The 7,528-nt window shown below is 34.6% G+C and overlaps 1 long non-coding RNA gene across 1 annotated transcript; it reads right to left on the bottom strand.

Annotated features, from left to right (window-relative positions):
* Positions 1-3,066: 3,066 nt before the first annotated feature.
* LOC133881458 (uncharacterized) lies at positions 3,067-5,550 on the bottom strand. Its single transcript, XR_009902521.1, has 2 exons — positions 5,275-5,550; positions 3,067-3,314 (listed from the first exon to the last, which is right to left on the bottom strand). It is a non-coding gene; the product is annotated as an uncharacterized LOC133881458 (long non-coding RNA).
* Between the last annotated feature and the right edge of the window lie 1,978 nt (positions 5,551-7,528).

Here is a 7,528-nt window from a genome sequence, read left to right as displayed (position 1 = left end):
TTGGTATGGATTTATCAAGTGAATTAATTTTTTTTTAAAAAAGTGATTATATCTGAATTTATTTATTTATTTTGTATTAGAGATCTGTTTGGTTAACCCAACAATAAGATTGAATTAAAAACCAATTTAGTCAAACTTGAACATGATAAATACAACATAAAACAAACACTTCCAATAGAAGAGAGCAAGGCCCCACGCGGAAGAAATTGGATAGGGTTTTGGTCAATGCCAGTTGGCAGTCTTAATTGCCTTCTTCTTGTCCACAGGTAGCTCGGGTCACTGCCTAGTGATTATGATATTATCAAATTGTCACTCCCCCGGGTCAAAAAACCTTTCAATTCACTTGTGGAAAAAAATGTTCCTTGTGTGAGAGTTGACGAGTCAAGGCCAAGACACTCATATTTGAGTTCTCGTAAATCTCACCAAGGCCTGTATTAACCGAAGAAAATGTTGTTAATAAGATATTGGTATCATGAGCAAGACATTTGTTAAACAATATATTAAGTGAGCATGTCATATGTTAAACAATATATTAAGTGAGCATGTCATATGTTAAACAATATGGTATACCTAAGATATTAACCCATTCTCGGTAGGGTTGGTGATGTCTTAAGTGACCCGCAGTATAATACCGATGCCCTGAATATTATTGCATACCGTCATATATTAGCATCACAACCGAGTCCGACATTGAGTGGCCCACACTACTAGTAAAGCCATCCTGGTGACCCCATCCGAAAAATGGTGCGCAGGTCACAACCATTGGGGCTCTTGAGACTCCACAACCCAAATATGTGAAAAGACCTTATGTTAGATCTAATGCCGAGCTAAATCAAGCCTTAAGTCTTAATATGCTAAAAGTAGGCTTATTGCCTAACCATCGAACGTTTAAACAAAACAAGTCGAACATTTGGGCACAACAACGAACATTTGTCCAGGAGAGGATTGAATGTTCAGTGCTAGACAAAAACCTATTCCAAACCAAAATCTCTTTCAAATCTCATTCCGACGTGACCTAAAGTGTGGCGACTAGATTCAATACATTGCATTGTTTTCTTAACCAAGCCGACACAAAGGTTGGGAGATTGTACATTCATCAACTTGATAGACAATATCAAGGCCACACAATATAGCACGAACATGAACTCAATATCAGAGCTCCATAACACTGCTGCGGAAACATAAAAACATGAGAGAGAATACACACGTAACACATCAGAGATGATATAAGCATCAATGTGATTAACGCTTGACCATTGTATCTTTTACATACAAAAGAATGGCTATACAAACGGTGTCCCATACGACACAATGCCATATAGTCCAAATAGTCTAAAAGTGCAACAAAATATGTACAACACAAAAACGGTTTAGCCGATAGTCCGACGCTAGCATCTGGCATCCTATAGCCTCCGTCATAGTAGACTAGGTATAAGGCTACCAGATCGTTGTCGACATCTAAGTTATCGGCATCAACAACATTGTCTATGCAATTGTAGAGTTAACTACATTTGCATAGGTAGATTAATGAGTCTATAGTCTCAGTAAGTATAGGAATTACTGACTTTTGCATTAAGCTGACATTACACTTTCTACCTGAGTTTACAATAACAGCTACCTTACTTTAGCTTTTCTTTTAAAATATACTGCAACTAATAAAGTGAACAATGTAGCAATGAAAGCATTTCAAAATATATTACTCAGCTGTGAATGTATTTATATGAACCAATCTTCTGCTTAGAAATATATACATACAGACCCATTTAATATATATCCATGTGTACAACTTATAACCTAGCCATACTTGTATACATGTATTATGCAGCCCTTTGAGAACACATACATATAGGCATATCTAAGCAAGAAATATCATCAAGCATCATGACTAAACTAAACGCATATATAGGTATTCTACAACCTCCGAGAAGCACATACATACGGGCATATCTAAGCGAGAAACATCATCAAAATATCATATGCAATCCAAATGTAAAAGTATACATATACATTGTCTCATTCATCACATATACATATCGATACATCTAACAAGAAATCCATTAAAAAAAAAAAAAAAAACCAAACAAACAAAACAAAAAAAACTTGACATACATCATCATTCGTAACATGCTGGGAATCGTTGCACAGAATTGTTCGTTCATACCTGGGAACCTTTGCCCATTTGGTTTTCATAACTTTTCATTATCAACGTAACATACCAGGGAACCTTTGCCCAGTTCGTTTTCATTTCATTACGTTTACCTGGTCAAGCGTAACATACCTGGGAACCTTTGTCCAGTTGGTTTTAGTTTCACTTGTAACATACTCATGAGGGACTTGCTCGTAAAATCGTGAGAGAAACCTCTATCAAAACTGAAGAACCGTCAACCTTGCCATGATATCTTTTATAATTTGTTTCATTTCATATTTATGCATCGTGCTTCGTGCAATAAAGTTATAGTGTTCACGCTTCCATGTTCATGCATCATTCAATAATATATGCTTTCAATACTCTTTGCAAACATATCATAAACTCATGGAAAACATAGAAAGTAAGGCATAAAACACATATTGTTACAATATAGCTTCGACTCGAATCAAAAACATCAATATCATGTTTTGGCAACCATTTTAAAACCGTACTTTTATTTGGAAAGTAAAATACTTACAAAATACTTGATTATTAAAACCTTAAATGTAATATCACTCTCTATAACCAATATACTTACAACAATATGCTTAACCTGAGCTTGTGAAGAATCCCCTACACAAGCCTTGTAATGCACCACTGCATTTCACATTGCAATCACACATCATCAACCCATAACATTTTCTAACTCTAAACACCCCATAGGTGCAGAACTATCTCAAATGTCAACCTCTCATGGCAACTCATCGGGATCAAGGGTGTAACGACTCGCTTTTTACAAAAAGGCGTAAGTAATTATATCTGGATAATTACGTGTCATTAACCATTCAGAGACGATAAATCTCGCAGCGGAAAAATACGAAAATCTTTTTTTTTTCTTTTCGAACATCATGGACAATTCCCTTACAATACATTCAGAGTTTTGACTGAAATTCCAATAGAAATACATTAAAAGTTCTTTACACTAATTACAAAGAAACATGTGTCACATATGAAACGAAAGCATACATGGAAAGTTTACTAAATACAAGTAAATTCTTAAACATGTTACATACAAAACAGTATAAACATTAATAAGTACAAAGCACTGAAATCCTAACTACACAGCTTTAAATCTCTTAAGGTAGCAGTTAATCCAATCCATAATCTTTAGAACCTGCGCAAACATCTATGAGACGGTGGTTATAACCACAACCCCATAGTTCCATAAGTGAGCTAACTGTCATTCAACAACATCATGATTTATGCATTATTTAAGAAACAGAGATGACATAATGATTAAGTGACAGTTCTCTATGCAAAGTTTAAACAGTTGAACATAGTCATTTCACTCCTCTCGTTTAGAGCCGTCACCCGTCAATGCGCCTTATTTGAGACGTTCGACAACGTGTCTCCTACATTACATTTTGATTAGCTTATTTCCACACTAGCATAGTACGTTCCACGTCACTCCACTAGCACTTTGAGAGACATAGCAATCAATATGAATTATTGGGTTTTCGATTTCAGGCACTATTCCCATCCTAAACCATTGGGAGACGTAGCGCCCAATATTAATAGGTTAATTATTCACAATATGCAATAATTAGTCACACGCATCCAATTAAAATAAAACATAAACACAACACTATTAAAATCCAGTACTACCCTCAGTAAGTAATTTATACTAACAGCCCTTTTTTTGCAGTCTCAGTTCATCATCTGCATCAAATACATATACATGTGCATAGAAGGTCAATATCATTACTTTTATTAACTTATGCCTAAACATGAGCCCTATTCATTCATATATGCATACATAGAAGCAATTATCTTTGGAACATCATCTACATTAATTATTACTTAACATAACATGGTTAAGTTCCAATATTATTTTTCAACAATAATACCTAAACCCATTTTCTACAAAAATACTAACATTTCTGACAAAACCTAATCACTTTTAGAGAACATTAATCCAAGCACCAAATCAACAAACAAAAACATCTATTTTAAAACATATTGACTCTAACCATTATTTCAACCAACATATATTAGAAATCACAGCAAAACAGCATACTCAATTTCCACAATTAATTTCATATCACACCATATAACAACTCAACAACAACCTTTTTATATATATATTTTCCTATAAATTAGCATCTCAATATCCTAGAATAATATCCAAAATTACCCATAGTTAACACACAGTGAATTTACCCCCAAATAACTTAAACAACAAATATCATGCTTCACATGGATCCGGTCAACACATGATATATGACTTAACATCAAATGGACAAAGAATAATAAACACCCGAAACACTTCACACATGTCTTGAGATTTCTATTAATTAAAACAGAGGATCAAGGGACCCAAATACTCATAGCCAATTTTACACGCAATCATCCTAACAAAATTCTAACCACAAAACTCATTGCTAATTTTCAGGACATAGAACAAACCTTTACAGCCCATATACCCATCTACATACTCCTAAATTCAATCAAAGAAACTTTATCCAACATCAAACTCACACCATAATATGTCTATACGCCTAATCAGCCAACAATCCAGCAAACACCCTAATTTAGCCTACTCACACACTGCCCAGCCGAGACACACACAGAGGAAATCACAGCAACCACTCGGCCAAATCAGCATTTACACACACACACACACACCTAAAATTGTCAATAATTCTTAGCTTCCAAAATCTAGCCAACAATAGGTGAATCGGTTCAACCACAAAACATAGGAAATAGTTTCAACAGAAAATGGAGGGCTTCTAACTATAATCCAGCCGAGAATCATCAACCAACCAAATCACGGTACACGGGTACACAGTCAACCGAAACAGAGAACACCCACTGCCGACACACACACATCGCCGGAACAGGAACCATCATGCTATACACAAATCTGGCTAGCACAGTAAACACACCTAAAATCCCCATATCACAATATCTAATATTAGCCACAAAGAATCCAATACACCCAATATCTAGATATCATAGTAACCGGCCGAACCACTACCACAGTCCAACAAGAACAGGGAACACAACAATCAACCGGCTACACACATCAAAAATATCAAACCATAAATCATTACCCGAAACAAATCAAATGGGTTATAAGAAATTACCCTAAAAATTTCTTTAGAAAAACGACCAGAATTTCACCGGAAAAACTACCAAAAATCGCCGGAAATCAGCTCATGGAGAATCGGGTTTCTGGGTCTTTCGGGTTACGGGTCTCCCTCTCGCTGTCTCTGCTTCGGAAAGAACAAGGAAGAACAGAACGAAGGAAGAAGGAAGAAGAAGGAAGAAAGAGCCGGAAATAAAGAGGAAAAAGAGAAGGAAGAGGTGCGTTAAAACAAGGGGGTGAGTAACTGCAGCAATCTTCGCAGAGATGAGCCAGGTTGCTCAGTCATCAAATTAAATGATGATTTTATAAAATATCAATAGATATTTTAATTAACCTAAGATTAAATCCTATCTTAGGTAATTTAACTTAGGTTAATCTTTATATATTTATTTAAAATTTATTATTTACATTTTTACCATAAATATTTTTTATAGATATTTCTATATCAGATCTTTACCATTTTTATCTAACTCATTAGGGTATAATATAAGTCCGTTTTGAATCTAATTCGTTTCAGTATTAATATTATTATCTCAATAATATTTTAACATCGTAAATATATATATATATATATATATATTACACAATAATATTAAACACAGTAAATATTACATCATAATATTATCCATTAATATTGTTATATCAATTAGCCCACTAAATAATTCAGTTTGTCTATTAAATAGTCATGTAATATTATTAAAGTCTAATAATATCATTCTTTATTTATAAAATTACGATTTATAAATAATAAGACCAATGAATATTTATTTTCATAAATATCCATGTACTCCTTATTATTTATCTAAGATTAAAATATCATGTTTAAAGCTACGTATTTTATTAACAGCTAGACGTGATGTAATACCCTAGATTTTAAGACAGGACGCCTTAAATAGAATTTAAAACCCGAGGTGATCAATCGCTGGATCGACCACTTCTGCCGATCGATCGACTTATTTCTCTATCATCGCTCGATCGACTTGTCAATTGATAATCGCTCGATCGACTTTTAAATCGCTCGATCGACATTATTCTGATAATTGTATATTTATGTGCCATTTGTTCCAAAACCTAAATATTTGGTAAATTAATGGGAATAATAACATTCCTAATATTATTATATTTTGTAATAATATTATTGACATATAATATTATTTTAGCCTAATATTATTTAGTATAATAATATCATTAATGTAATAATGTTATTCAAAAATTAACATTATTTATGAAACGAACTGGACTCAAAACGAATTTAAAATTACACCCTAGTGAGTCATTAATGAAAAAGATTTTATATAAAGATACTCATGATTATTAATGATTTGTTTTTATTTAAAAAGGTAACTCTAGTTAATTTAACTAGATAAAAGTTAACCATAGGTTAACTAGATATTTTTAAGGTTAACTAAAGTTAGTCTAACTAAGGTAAATTTAACCATGAGTTAAATCCGATATTTTACTTTTAACTCGTGTTAATTTAACTGAAGTAAAAATTAACTATAGTCTATTACTTCTATAAATTAAACCCACTTCTCTTTCAACAAAATTTGCACCACTCAATTCACTAAGCTTTCCTTCTTTCCTCTCTTTATTTCTTCTTCCTTTCTCCTTCTTCTCTTTACTCATTCCTTGTCTTCTCCATCCAAGTCTCCGAAGAAGAGATGATCGTTGGGGAGAAAGGAGGATCAGGGAAAGAGATGAAAGGCAGAGAATAGAGCCAAAAAAAGGAAAGACCCGATTCTTTTTATTGTTCTTCTTTCTTTCCCCTTCTTTCTTCTTCTTTTCTGTTCTTCTTTCTTCTCCTTCTGTTCTGTTCTTTTCTGAAGCCGACTAAGGCAGAGAGATCAGAGAAGAGAGGGAGAGATTGTGAGAGGGGGAGAAGCCGAGAGAGAGAGAGAGAGAGAGAGAGAGAGAGAGAGAGAGACCAGAGTCGGGAGTGAAATCCGGTGGAGACCCGTCAAACCCGAAAGAGGCCCGACCCACCGACGAAACCCAGAGGCGCGATTCCGGCCGGTCCCAGTGACGATTTCCAGCCAATTTCTGATGGGTCAACTCCGGTGGAACGTGGGACACGATTTCCGGCGATTCTGGCCGAAATTCCGGCGGCTCCCAGTAGCGATTTCCGGCGATTCTGTCCAGAAATTCGGCGACTTCCAGGGGCAATTTTCCGGTGAAATTTCCGGTGGAATCAGAAGCTTTTCAGGTGAATTTCTCTAGCCTTAAATTCATGATGATTTCTTGTAATCTCTATT

Source organism: Alnus glutinosa, chromosome 11 (assembly GCF_958979055.1).
Source record: "Alnus glutinosa chromosome 11, dhAlnGlut1.1, whole genome shotgun sequence".
Classification (NCBI taxonomy): domain Eukaryota; kingdom Viridiplantae; phylum Streptophyta; class Magnoliopsida; order Fagales; family Betulaceae; genus Alnus; species Alnus glutinosa.
This window is presented reverse-complemented; position numbering and strand designations above follow the sequence as displayed.